Below are 14395 nucleotides of genomic sequence, written 5' to 3' on the forward strand. Positions count from 1 at the left end.
AATTTCAACTTAAAATTTTGGCTTGTGACTGGCTATGTTACTGCTTACCAGTATTTTGTTTTCCCCTGGAAATGGACAGATTTGTCTTCAGCTTCAGAATCATTTCATCTGACACCTTTTATAGATAAGACACTAGTCTCAAATTTGGCTGCATATTGGAATCACCTGAAAGCTTTAAAAACTAATGTTGCCTCAGTCCCACCTCTAGAGACTAGATTTAATGGAGGCAGGGGGAAAGCCTGGGTATTTGGGGGCTATTTAAAGTTTCTTGGGTGGCCCTAATGGAGAACCACTGTGCTAAGGGCACTTGCGTACCTGCTTCCTTTGGGTTAACCACTGTAGGAGTTGTCTACATTTCTGGGGTGCACTTTCCCTAACCCAGTCCCTGCTGCCCTTCTCTTGTGACCCCTTTCCGCCACCCATATGATCATATCATTGGGCTACTGATGATGCAAGGTGAAGAGTATTCACAAAATATGATTATAACTTAGCTTTCCTTCAGCAGCATTATTTAAAAATACTTTAAATACAACATTATCATTTAGTCACTAAAGGTCAATATCTATAGGCTATATAGATGTTTATACATTTGCTTTGTTTCTACAGTTACATTTTATTTATACTTTATTAAATATATTTAAAACGACTCATGTAAGGGGACTCATTTGGTATGTTTAAATTTTGAGTCTTGAGAAAAATTTTAAATTCTTTGTTACTACAAATGTCCTTAGTGGGTATCCTGGTGCCCCTGGGTTTTTCGTGTGTTCCAGACCTTGCCAGAGCCCTCTGGGGAGTGGTTGGAGTCCTGTTCTGGATGGAGGTGGAGGGTGCATGGGTTGTGGTTCTCACTTTGTAAAGATTTTGTAGTGTCCATTCTTAGCAACTAGCATTTGCGATAGGTTAACTTCAATAGGTGCTTCTCTTTTTGACTTTTAATGGTGTTATTAGATTCATTTAATTTTCCTGCTGTCTAGTTTGCTTTTATTTTCCAGGCCTTCGGAAACATAAAACAAGATGCCCTAAACCTGCCTTTGTACTTTTTAAAAACAAAGCGTTAATGTCTGTGAATCCCTGTTTTCAGTTCTCTGTAAACATAAATCTACTTACATAACTCAGATGGAGAATGTAATGTGAGTTGCTGGATTTTTGCTGCTGTTCAACAGGACATTGTTGTGCTGTAGGAGGCGCTATTCATTTTGATGAGGAATAATTACAATAATGTTATTGAGACAAATGCCTCAAATTGACTTTATGGAACACAGCCTAATTAACTTTTAGTCTTAATAGGATGTTAGCAGTAGTAAGGATGATTGTGTTTCCTCCTTTAAGCAAGTGTCAATTGTGCTGAATTGAGTCGATTTTCAACTGCTCACAGCAGCCCCTAGGCCTTCCTCCAGATACAGGGAAGCCAGAGTCCAGGATTAAATAACTTGGGGATTATGGTTATGTTTCCAAACAATTTGTAAGGCATTCACTTAAATTTGACTTCATTCTATAATGGTAAATGGAAACATCCCACAGTGTCCTGCGTGGGATGATTTTGTCTCTGTAGCCAGAATAGAAGTACTGAACTTTTACTAGATTATAATGGTTATAGTGGTTAATGATCTCAGTCAGGGCCTTGCTTTGTGTCCTACTCCAGACCCAGACTTACAGGAATTAATGGCTGGACCATGATAGGCTTTACCTGAATGCCAGTTTTAATGTCTGCCATTGGGTTCCTTTCTTCCTTCCATTTCAAATGTTTTGTTTGCTTCATTTGAACTCTTTTCTGAATGCAGGTAGAGCTTCAGACCTCTACTTCAGATGCTTTGTTTGCTTCCTTTGGGCTCTTTCTGGATACAGGTAACTTCTTAAAGATATTAGTGAATTTAATCTCCTGTGTTTCAGGCTCTTGCTTTGTCAGGCAGGTATCTGCCTTTCTGCTCTAGGGCAGGACTCAGAAGCAGGCACCAGCTTCCTGGCTGATGCCAAGGCTGTGAAGGCAGATGATTGGTTGCTTGAAATGTGAACGAGCTGCCACCATGCATGCTGCTACCTGTCACATGATGAGGAAGGGGAGCAGCTGTAGGGACAGCCAAAAAGTGCTTGTGATTTCAGGGAACCTGTGTGGCATGTAGAGACAGCACTCCTCTATTCCACTGAGGGTCCTGAGAAGGTAGCTCAGGTTGGTTCCAGCCAGCACATTACCTGTGCTTATGTATGTGTATACATGTGTGTGATTGGTGGGGCAGTATAGTTCTCTGCATTTCCATTTTTTTTTTTTTTGGTCATTTAACAAATGTTTTACTATATCTAAGCAAGTGTGAGCTTCTGAGAAACCACCATGTGGCTGTGAGGATCTTACCTGGGTCATGTGTTTATCTGTGTAGAGTCTGGACAGGTCCCCCACCCGCTAAGGTGTTGACAGTCCTGGGCATTGCTTACCTGGTGAGCTGCTATGTCCTTTTCTGTGCTTTGGTTGTAAAAGTCATAAAGTGGTGAATCAGTTTGATATGATTTGAGCTAAACTTGACTGATTTGTACTTTGCAAGTGGTAAGTCAATTTGATATTATTTGAGCTAAACTTGACTGATCTGAACTTTGCATCTAGTAGCATTGAAGCAAGTGGCAGGGATACAAAGCCTCCTTCCTGTAGTCTTCTTCCTCATTGGAATGGAAAGATTTCGGCAGGGAGTGGGGTTGCATTTCTCTTACCCCATTATTTATACTGTTACATCTGTTGCTTGTATTTCCTAATGCCCAGTTAACTTCATCTCCATATAACTTCATGAATGATGGTATGTGTGAATGTGAACACAGTTTCATATGTGGGTATGTATGTGTATTTTAAAATAGTCTATAAACCTCTCCACGTATATCTACTCCCAGCTCCTAGAGCAAAGCTCTAATTTTATAGCTGCTAGATTTAAAATAGATTTTAATATTATTTGTATTTTAGAAAATAATTTGGAGAAATTTTTCTATTCTATATCTGATGGAACTGCAGTTGACAAATAGTATTAATGGGCTGGGGGCAGTGGCTCACGCCTGTAATCCCAGCACTTTGGGAAGACGAGGCAGGTGGATCACGAAGTCAGGAGTTTGAGACCAGCCTGGCCAACATGGTGAAACCCCGTCTCTACCAAAAATACAAAAAAAATTAGCTGGGCGTAGTGGCATGTGCCTGTAATCCCAGCTGCTCGGGAGACTGAGGCAGGAGAATCGCTGAACCCAGGAGGCAGAGGGTGCAGTGAGCCGAGATCAGGCCACTACACTCAGGCCTGAATGACAGAGCAAGACTCCATCTCAAAATAAATAAATAAATAAATAGTATTAACATAAAACTCGGTATTTTTTTTGTGTTGTGATTATTACTCATGTTGGGCAAACCATCCAATTCAGCAAATATTTGCTGAGCATGTCGGGTTGTCAAGGGAGGACTTGTGCACAGGGTTGAAAGGTGCAGAGACTGTAACTCTTGAGACACTCATAATTTGAAAATCTAGAAATTGTATCTGGGTATATCCACCTGACAGTGTGAAAGGAGCAACTACAAGTAAGCATAAAATGTTTGCCCTATGAGTTTGTTGTTTTGTAGCAAAAACCCTTAAAGGTTTGTGGCATAAACCCTAATGGCAGGTACTCAGATCCTTTACCAACATTTTTCCCTTTTTCTTTTCTTTTCTTTTTTTTTTTTTTTTTTTTTTTGAGACAGGGTCTCACTCTGTTACCCAGACTAGAGTGCAGTGGTGCATTAGCGCTCACTACAACTTTCAATGCCAGGGCTCAAGTGATCCATCTGCCTTGGCTTCTCGAAGTGCTGGGATTATAGGCATGAGCCTCGGTGCCCAGCCTGCTTTGCCAATTTTTTTTTTTTTTAATTGGGTGAATGTCGTAGGCACTTGGGGGCACAGAAAGAAAGGTTTCTAAAACTTTTCTGCCAAATTATTGTGTAGTCAGTACTGAGTCACTTTCAAAAAAGTTACAATAACTAGTATCTCTATGATGTTTGTAATTTACAAAATGCTTTAAAATATTCTGTTTCTGATAATAGCTTCCTTGCAATACCCTAAAAGGTAATTATCATTATCACCTATTATATGCAAAAGAATAAACCTACTCTATGGTAAAATTTTGCATTTCCCAGTAATTTTCCAGGGAAATGGCCCATAGCTTTCATTATGTTTCCAAAGAAGTATCCCAAAAAAGTAGTAAAGAGCAGCTGTTCTAGAGCTTAGCTTGTGCAGTCAGATGACAGGTGTATGAAGAATTCAAGAATACATTGCTGTTCCCACTCTGTTGCACTGTCTCTAGGCCTAAGGCTATAGATAGCTATTTTCTTTTCCTAGAAGTTACCATGCATCTGAATGGCAGTGCCCGGTCATGCATTGCTAAACATCTAGCATTCCTGACCCCTACCCGTTAATTGCCAGATGTGATCATCAACAAGTTCTTAGTAGGGGTGCAGAGTACTATCATTTCCAGGATTTTTTGTTTGATACTGTTTTATAATCTTGGGTATATATTTTACACGTAATTATTTTAATTTGATAACAGTCTACATGTAGGAGTTTCCAGTGGTTCCAATCTCAGGATGGAAAAGTCTAGGATTACTACCAAATTCCGTATTTCTGTTAACTGCAACAACACTGTTATTAGCTACCTCTCATATAGCATTTTCCAGCTAAGAAAGTTCTTGTACTTGTATTAATATTTGTCCTTACAGTCACCTTAGGTGTTAAGCTAAGTAAGGCAGTTGACATTGTTTCCCTATGAAAGCTGAGTTAACAGAAGCCTAAGGAAGTGTTCTGGATTTGTTCAAGATTAGACAGGTGGATTTGAAGTTGAAATTAATTTTTCTAAATCTCTGGCAGTTTTTTTCCCCCCAAATTTTAGTGTAAAAATTATCTGAAGTGCTTACTTAAAAATACAGAGTCCCAGGCCTCTCCACCCGCTCCCCACCCAAGACTCAAATTTAGTAGTGCTGAATAGGGCCTAAGAAGCTGCCTTTCCAATAAGCATCCTGAATTGCGATGCTTTGGATGGTTCAGGAAACACCTTGTGGCAAACTTTGGTCTGGACTAGGCAACCCGAATGTGTAAAGGTAAACGTTCGGCTCTTTATCCTAAGACTTATGGGAAGCCTGTCGAGGCAAACCTCATCAGATTTGTGTTTCAGAAGGATCACTCTGCTATTGTGTGGTAAATCTAATGGAGAGGGACATGACCAAGGAGAGGGAGACCAGTTGGTTACCTTTTAACCCAAAAGTCAAACAACTGTGGTCTCGGTCGGATAGTAACAGTGATGGGCCAGAGTAAATGGAGTCAAGAGAACCTACAGGGATAGGCCAGACAAGACTTCATGATTTAATGGGACGTGGACAGTCAAGGATTTGCAGAACTCAGTGTTGACTCCTGGGTTTTAGGCTTGGGCTAGTGGGAGGATGGTGGTGTTTCAATGAAATCGGGAGCATAGGAAGAAGAAGAGGTTTCAGGGAGGGGCTACAGAGTAGTGCTTTATATGTAAGCACTGTTCACATGTGTGTTGGTGTATTGGCTCTGCTGCCTCTTTTCAGTTCTTTGTTGTTGAGATGATCTACTGTAGGAGCCCTACCTACAGCCCCTGTATACTTGAACTTTTTGAAGGAATTTTGTTCTGCATTTTATGTAGCTAGGAAATTTCTTCTGTTTCCAGGGGTCATCTGCCTATTGCTCTAAAAGCATCATCCAGAAATTTGCAATGCTCTGAATTGGTGGAGAGGCCCGATTTTGAGGTTGCGGATTCCGTTGGCTAGCCAAGAGACAGGATAGCTGACCTGAGAGGGAATGAGGCTAAAAATCCTATCTAATGTTTTCTCATCAAGTAGAGTTTAAGAATGAGGTTACCTGACCCAACAGAGAGCTCTAATCACAAGGGCATGAGTATTTTATCATAGTTTTATTCTGGTCCTCATTTTGCCAGAAGAGGATAATGAAACCCAAAGACATGAATTGTTGTAAATAGAGCTAGGAATAGAACCTGGGGATCAAAGCTGTGTCTGGCATCCCAGACTGGTCATTCATATTAGTAAGGATCCTTGTCCTCACATCACGAATCCTGTGTTAACCTGGTTGGATGCCAAAGCATACCCATGCTAGTAGTGCAACTGAACAATTTTGGTTCTTTTTAAGAAATCAGATTAACCATTATTTTGGCTTCTTGGTCAGCACAGTGTAGAGGTCAGCCCAGTTCTTTTCTGTGTAACATGAACATTTTGGTTATTTAGATCCTGAGTCCTAGAGAGTAGAACTGTAGAAGCTTGCTGCTCCCAGGTGTTGGTAGTTGCCACATGTCCCTGTACAAGCCAGAGATTCGCTGCTGCTGGTCAGCTGTGGTCTTGGCTTTATACTCACCATCAGTTACAGTTTGCTACTTTATTTGTCATAGCATCCTGGTATAAGGCAAAAATTTCAACACAAGAGACTATATATGTTAAAAACAAAATTGCTGCTACCCCTGCCCAACCACCACCAAACAAAACATACCTTCAACCATGGCAACCCAAATTTTCTAACTTTAGAATTAATAAGAGATTTCATGTGTTCATAAAAAATAATCCTTTGTAGTAGAACTGACTGAAGCCATAATTCTTTACACATAAGCGGACAAATAACGAAGTCCTTGCTTAGATTTGAGTAATCTGAGCCATTTGCCCCTCCCTTTTGTCCCCCAACTTGTCTTGTCTGTAGTAGTGAAAGTGTCTAGACCATGAAATTTTTTTTCTTTTCTTTTTTTTTTTTTTTTTTTGAGACAGAGTCTCACTCTGTCACCCAGGCTGGAGTGCAATGGCGTGATCTCGGCTCACTGCAACCTCCACCTCCCAGGTTCAAGCGATTCTCCTGCCTCAGCCTCTGGAGTAGCTGGGATTACAGGCTACCCACCACCATGCCCAGCTAATTTTTTGTATTTTTAGTAGAGATGGGGTTTCACCATGTTGGTCAGGCTGGTCTTGAATTCCTGACCTCAAGCAATCCATCAGCCTCGCCCTCCCAAAGTGCTGGGATTACAGGCGTGAGCCACAGTGCCCGGCCCAACCATGTGTTTTTAGTAGCCAAAAAACACAGTTGTATTTTCATTTTCACTAAGTGAATGCTTTTTATGTTGATTCTAAGTTGTATCAGGTGGGGGTCTATGATGTAGCTTTGGTACTGTTTCATAAACACTGCATCGTTTGGTGTTCTCAAATGAACTAGTGAGTAGAGCACGTTATTGTTGTTTGCCTTCAACTCTTCCACTAGATGAGATTCTGTTTTGTGTCCAAATGGAAGCCATTGCTAGTTTGGTGATGAGTAACTAGAGACGTGGTCACTTGGACAGTAAGATGCAGGATACGCTCCAGCCACAGCACACACTTTCTATTCTGGGCAAAGGAAATCAGGATTAATTGTGCTGTTGTGTCTGTGGTGTTAGCTTGCTGTTTTGTTGAGCAGCCTGTTGTGCAGGCTTTTACAGTAACATCCTCATAAAAATTAGCACTCTATACAACATCTCCCCAGCTGTTACCCACTGTGAAGTTTAACGTTAAATCAGAAGAGCAAGGAAAATGAGATGGAAAAGCTCTGTATTTTTTTTCTACCAAGGTGTTGCGGTGTATGCCAAGCCACATGTGACACTGCTTTCAAAGATCCTTTTAATTAAAGGCCCCACCCAGTGAACTGGGGATGAAATTTCACCCTCAACTCTGAAACTCTGCATGGCCAAATGGGGGGTCGGGGGGGAGGTGCAAATAGAACACAATTAAGAATGGTGACTACTTATCTCTCTACCTATTTTATTGCTATGTTTCATTTTTACTTTGTTAAAAAATATGTGGCTCTTCATTTTAATTAGAATGTTTTTCTTCAAATTAGCATAGATTATGAAAACAAAGTGGATCTTTATATGCAAACTAGTATACAGGTACTGATATATGATGTAATATAGAAATTATTTGGACTAAATATGATATGGTATTTTTTAAATTAATTAATTAATTAATTATTATTATTATACTTTAAGTTCTAGGGTACATGTGCATAACGTGCAGGTTTGTTACATATGTATACTTGTGCCATGTTGGTGTGCTGCACCCATCAACTCGTCAGCACCCATCAACTCGTCATTTACATCAGGTATAACTCCCAATGCCATCCCTCCCCCCTCCCCCCTCCCCATGATAGGCCCCGGTGTGTGATGTTCCCCTTCCCGAGTCCAAGTGATCTCATTGTTCAGTTCCCACCTATGAGTGAGAACATGCGGTGTTTGGTTTTCTGTTCTTGTGATAGTTTGCTAAGAATGATGGTTTCCAGCTGCATCCATGTCCCTACAAAGGACACAAACTCATCCTTTTTTATGGCTGCATAGTATTCCATGGTGTATATGTGCCACATTTTCTTAATCCAGTCTGTCACTGATGGACATTTGGGTTGATTCCAAGTCTTTGCTATTGTGAATAGTGCTGCAATAAACATACGTGTGCATGTGTCTTTATAGCAGCATGATTTATAATCCTTTGGGTAGATACCCAGTAATGGGATGGCTGGGTCATATGGTACATCTAGTTCTAGATCCTTGAGGAATCGCCATACTGTTTTCCATAATGGTTGAACTAGTTTACTATCCCACCAACAGTGTAAAAGTGTTCCTATTTCTCCACATCCTCTCCAGCACCTGTTGTTTCCTGACATTTTAATGATTGCCATTCTAACTGGTGTGAGATGGTATCTCATTGTGGTTTTGATTTGCATTTCTCTGATGGCCAGTGATGATGAGCATTTTTTCATGTGTCTGTTGACTGTATGAATGTCTTCTTTTGAGAAATGTCTGTTCATATCCTTTGCCCACTTTTTGATGGGGTTGTTTGTTTTTTTCTTGTAAATTTGTTTGAGTTCTTTGTAGGTTCTGGATATTAGCCCTTTGTCAGATGAGTAGATTGCAAAAATGTTCTCCCATTCTGTAGGTTGCCTGTTCACTCTGATGGTAGTTTCTTTTGCTGTGCAGAAGCTCTTTAGTTTAATGAGATCCCATTTGTCAATTTTGGCTTTTGCTGCCGTTGCTTTTGATGTTTTAGACATGAAGTCTTTGCCCATGCCTATGTCCTGAATGGTACTACCTAGGTTTTCTTCTAGGGTCTTTATGGTATTAGGTCTAACATTTAAGTCTCTAATCCATCTTGAATTAATTTTCGTATAAGGAGTAAGGAAAGGATCCAGTTTCAGCTTTCTACTTATGGCTGGCCAATTTTCCCAGCACCATTTATTAAATAGGGAATCCTATCCCCATTTCTTGTTTCTCTCAGGTTTGTCAAAGATCAGATGGCTGTAGATGTGTGGTATTATTTCTGAGGACTCTGTTCTGTTCCATTGGTCTATATCTCTGTTTTGGTACCAGTACCATGCTGTTTTGGTTACTGTAGCCTTGTAGTATAGTTTGAAGTCAGGTAGCATGATGCCTCCAGCTTTGTTCTTTTGACTTAGGATTGTCTTGGCAATGCGGGCTCTTTTTTGGTTCCATATGAACTTTAAAGCAGTTTTTTCCAATTCTGTGAAGAAACTCAGTGGTAGCTTGATGGGGATGGCATTGAATCTATAAATTACCTTGGGCAGTATGGCCATTTTCACGATATTGATTCTTCCTATCCATGAGCATGGTATGTTCTTCCATTTGTTTGTGTCCTCTTTTATTTCACTGAGCAGTGGTTTGTAGTTCTCCTTGAAGAGGTCCTTTACATCCCTTGTAAGTTGGATTCCTAGGTATTTTATTCTCTTTGAAGCAATTGTGAATGGAAGTTCATTCATGATTTGGCTCTCTGTTTGTCTGTTACTGGTGTATAAGAATGCTTGTGATTTTTGCACATTAATTTTGTATCCTGAGACTTTGCTGAAGTAGCTTATCAGCTTAACGAGATATTGGGCTGAGACAATGGGGTTATCTAAATATACAATCATGTCATCTGCAAAGAGGGACAATTTGACTTCTTCTTTTCCTAACTGAATACCCTTTATTTCTTTCTCTTGCCTGATTGCCCTAGCCAGAACTTCCAATCCTATGTTGAATAGGAGTGGTGAGAGAGGGCATCCCTGTCTTGTGCCAGTTTTCAAAGGGAATTTTTCCAGTTTTTGCCCATTCTGTATGATATTGGCTGTGGGTTTGTCATAAATAGCTCTTATTATTTTGAGGTACGTTCCATCAATACCGCATTTATTGAGCGTTTTTAGCATGAAGGGCTGTTGAATTTTGTCAAAAGCCTTTTCTGCATCTATTGAGATAATGATGTGGTTCTTGTCTTTGGTTCTGTTTATATGCTGGATTATGTTTATTGATTTGTGAATGTTGAACCAGCCTTGCATCCCAGGGATGAAGCCCACTTGATCATGGTGGATAAGCCTTTTGATGTGCTGCTGAATCCGGTTTGCCAGTATTTTATTGAGGATTTTTGCATCGATGTTCATCAGGGATATTGGTCTAAAATCCTCTTTTTTTTGTTGTGTCTCTGCCAGGCTTTGGTATCAGGATGATGTTGGCCTCATAAAATGAGTTAGGGAGTATTCCCTCTTTTTCTATTGATTGGAATAGTTTCAGAAGGAATGGTACCAGCTCCTCCTTGTACCTCTGGTAGAATTCAGCTGTGAATCCATGTGGTCCTGGACTTTTTTTGGTTGGTAGGGTTTAATTATTGCCTCAATTTCAGAGCCTGCTATTGGTCTATTCACGGATTCAACTTCTTCCTGGTTTAGTCTTGGAAGAGTGTAAGTGTCCAGGAAATTATCCATTTCTTCTAGATTTTCTAGTTTATTTGCGTAGAGGTGTTTATAGTATTCTCTGATGGTAGTTTGTATTTCTGTGGGGTCAGTGGTGATATCCCCTTTATCATTTTTTATTGCGTCTATTTGATTCTTCTCTCTTTTCTTCTTTATTAGTCTTGCTAGCGGTCTGTCAATTTTGTTGATCTTTTCAAAAAACCAACTCCTGGATTCGTTGATGTTTTGGAGGGTTTTTTGTGTCTCTATCTCCTTCAGTTCTGCTCTGATCTTAGTTATTTCTTGCCTTCTGCTAGCTTTTGAATGTGTTTGCTCTTGCTTCTCTAGTTCTTTTAATTGTGATGTTAGAGTGTCAATTTTAGATCTTTCCAGCTTTCTCTTGTGGGCATTTAGTGCTATAAATTTCCCTCTACACACTGCTTTAAATGTGTCCCAGAGATTCTGGTATGTTGTATCTTTGTTCTCATTGATTTCAAAGAACATCTTTATTTCTGCTTTCATTTCGTTATGTACCCAGTAGTCATTCAGGAGCAGGTTGTTCAGTTTTCATGTAGTTGAGCAGTTTTGATTGAGTTTCTTAGTCCTGAGTTCTAGTTTGATTGCACTGTGGTCTGAGAGACAGTTTGTTATAATTTCTGTTCTTGTACATTTGCTGAGGAGTGCTTTACTTCCAATTATGTGGTCAATTTTGGAATAAGTGCGATGTGGTGCTGAGAAGAATGTTGATTTGGGGTGGAGAGTTCTATAGATGTCTATTAGGTCTGCTTGCTGCAGAGATGAGTTCAATTCCTGGATATCCTTGTTAACTTTCTGTCTCGTTGATCTGTCTAATGTTGACAGTGGAGTGTTGAAATCTCCCATTATTATTGTATGGGAGTCTAAGTCTCTTTGTAAGTCTCTAAGGACTTGCTTTATGAATCTGGGTGCTCCTGTATTGGGTGCATATATATTTAGGATAGTTAGCTCTTCCTGTTGAATTGATCCCTTTACCATTATGTAATGGCCTTCTTTGTCTCTTTTGATCTTTGATGGTTTAAAGTCTGTTTTATCAGAGACTAGTATTGCAACCCCTGCTTTTTTTTTGTTCTCCATTTGCTTGGTAGATCTTCCTCCATCCCTTTATTTTGAGCCTATGTATGTCTCTGCATGTGAGATGCGTCTCCTGAATACAGCAGACTGATGGGTCTTGACTCTTTATCCAGTTTGCCAGTCTGTGTCTTTTAATTGGAGCATTTAGTCCATTTACATTTAAGGTTAAGATTGTTATGTGTGAACTTGATCCTGCCATTATGATATTAACTGGTTATTTTGCTCATTAGTTGATGCAGTTTCTTCCTAGCCTCGATGGTCTTTACATTTTGGCATGTTTCTGCAATGGCTGTTACCGGTTGTTCCTTTCCATGTTTAGTGCTTCCTTCAGGGTCTCTTGTAAGGCAGGCCTGGTGGTGACAAAATCTCTAAGCATTTGCTTATCTGTAAAGGATTTTATTTCTCCTTCACTTATGAAACTTAGTTTGGCTGGATATAAAATTCTGGGTTTAAAATTCTTTTCTTTAAGAATGTTGATGTAGTCCCAGCTACTTGGGAGGCTGAGGCAGGAGAATGGCATAAACCCGGGAGGCGGAGCTTGCAGTGAGCTGAGATCCGGCCACTGCACTCCACCCTGGGCGACAAAGCAAGACTCCGTCTCAAAAAAAAAAAAAAAAAAAAAAAAAAAAAGAATGTTGAATATTGGTCCCCACTCTCTTCTGGCTTGTAGAGTTTGTGCCCAGAGATCTGCTGTTAGTCTGATGGCTTCCCTTTGTGGGTAACCCAACCTTTCTCTCTGGCTGCCCTTAAGATTTTTTCCTTCATTTCAACTTTGGTGAATCTGGCAATTATGTGTCTTGGAGTTGCTCTTCTCGAGAAGTATCTTTGTGGCATTCTCTGTATTTCCTGGATTTGAATGTTGGCCTGCCCTACTAGGTTGGGGAAGTTCTCCTGGATGATATCCTGAAGAGTGTTTTTCAACTTGGTTCCATTTTCCCCCTCACTTTCAGGCACCCCAATCAGATGTAGATTTGGTCTTTTTACATAATCCCATACTTCTTGCAGGCTTTGTTCATTTCTTTTTCTTCTTTTTTCTTTTGGTTTCTCTTCTCACTTTATTTAATTCATTTGATCCTCAATCGCTGACATTCTTTCTTCCAGTTGATTGAGTCGGTTACTGAAGCTTGTGCATTTGTCACGTATTTCTCGTGTCATGGTTTTCATCTCTGTCACTTTGTTTATGACCTTCTCTGCATTAATTACTCTATCAATTCTTCCACTCTTTTTTCAAGATTTTTAGTTTCTTTGCACTGGGTATGTAATTCCTCCTTTAGCTCTGAGAAGTTTGATGGACTGAAGCCTTCTTCTCTCATCTCGTCAAAGTCATTCTCCATCCAGCTTTGATCTGTTGCTGGCGATGAGCTGCGCTCCTTTGCAGGGGGAGATGCGCTCTTATTTTTCGAATTTCCAGCTTTTCTGCCCTGCTTTTTCCCCATCTTTGTGGTTTTATCTGCCTCTGGTCTTTGATGATGGTGACGTACTGATGGGGTTTTGGTGTAGGTGTCCTTCCTGTTTGATAGTTTTCCTTCTAACAGTCAGGACCCTCAGCTGTAGGTCTGTTGCAGATTGCTTGAGGTCTACTCCAGACCCTGTTTGCCTGGGTATCAGCAGCAGAGGCTGCAGAAGATAGAATATTGCTGAACAGCGAGTGTACCTGTCTGATTCTTACTTTGGAAGCTTCCTCTCAGGGGTGTACTCCACCCTGTGAGGTGTGGGGTGTCAGACTGCCCCTATTGGGGATGTCTCCCAGTTAAGCTACTCAGGGGTCAGGGAGCCACTTGAGCAGGCAGTCTGTCCCTTCTCAGATCTCAACCTCCGTGTTGGGAGATCCACTGCTCTCTTCAAAGCTGTCAGACAGAGTTGTTTGTGTCTGCAGAGGTTTCTGCTGCTTTTTTTGTTGTTATTGTTGTTGTTGTTTAGCTGTGCCCTGTCCCCAGAGGTGGAGTCTACAGAGACAGGCAGGTTTCCTTGAGCTGCTGTGAGCTCCACCCAGTTCGAACTTCCCAGCGGCTTTGTTTACCTACTTAAGCCTCAGCAATGATGGGCGCCCCTACCCCACCCTTGCTGCTGCCTTGCAGTTAGATCACAGACTGCTGTGCTAGCAATGAGGGAGGCTCCGTGGGTGTGGGACCCTCCTGGCCAGGTGTGGGATATAATCTCCTGGTGTGTCCGTTTGCTTAAAGCACAGTATTGGGGTGGGAATTACCCGATTTTCCAGGTGTTGTGTGTGTCAGTTCCCCTGGCTAGGAAAAGGGATTCCCTTCCCCCTTGGGCTTCCCAGGTGAGGCAATGCCTCGCCCTGCTTCAGCTTTCGCTGGTCGGGCTGCAGCAGCTGACCAGCACCGATTGTCCGGCACTCCCTAGTGAGATGAACCCAGTACCTCAGTTGAAAATGCAAAAATCACCGGTCTTCTGTGTCGCTCGCGCTGGGAGTTGGAGACTGGAGCTGTTCCTATTCGGCCATCTTGCTCCTCCCCCAATATGGTATTTTTTAGGCAAATCATCTTTATACATTTTTGTTTCCTATTTTGATAAACAATTAGCTG

The 14395-nt window shown here is 40.9% G+C and overlaps 1 protein-coding gene across 2 annotated transcripts in view; it reads left to right on the forward strand.

Moving 5' to 3' along the window:
- Positions 1 to 14395, forward strand: part of SLC25A13 (solute carrier family 25 member 13) — a 210262-nt gene that overhangs the window by 108865 nt on the left and 87002 nt on the right. The window lies entirely within an intron of this gene.

This window comes from Chlorocebus sabaeus, chromosome 21, assembly GCF_047675955.1.
Source record: "Chlorocebus sabaeus isolate Y175 chromosome 21, mChlSab1.0.hap1, whole genome shotgun sequence".
In the NCBI taxonomy this organism is placed as follows: Eukaryota; Metazoa; Chordata; class Mammalia; order Primates; family Cercopithecidae; genus Chlorocebus; species Chlorocebus sabaeus.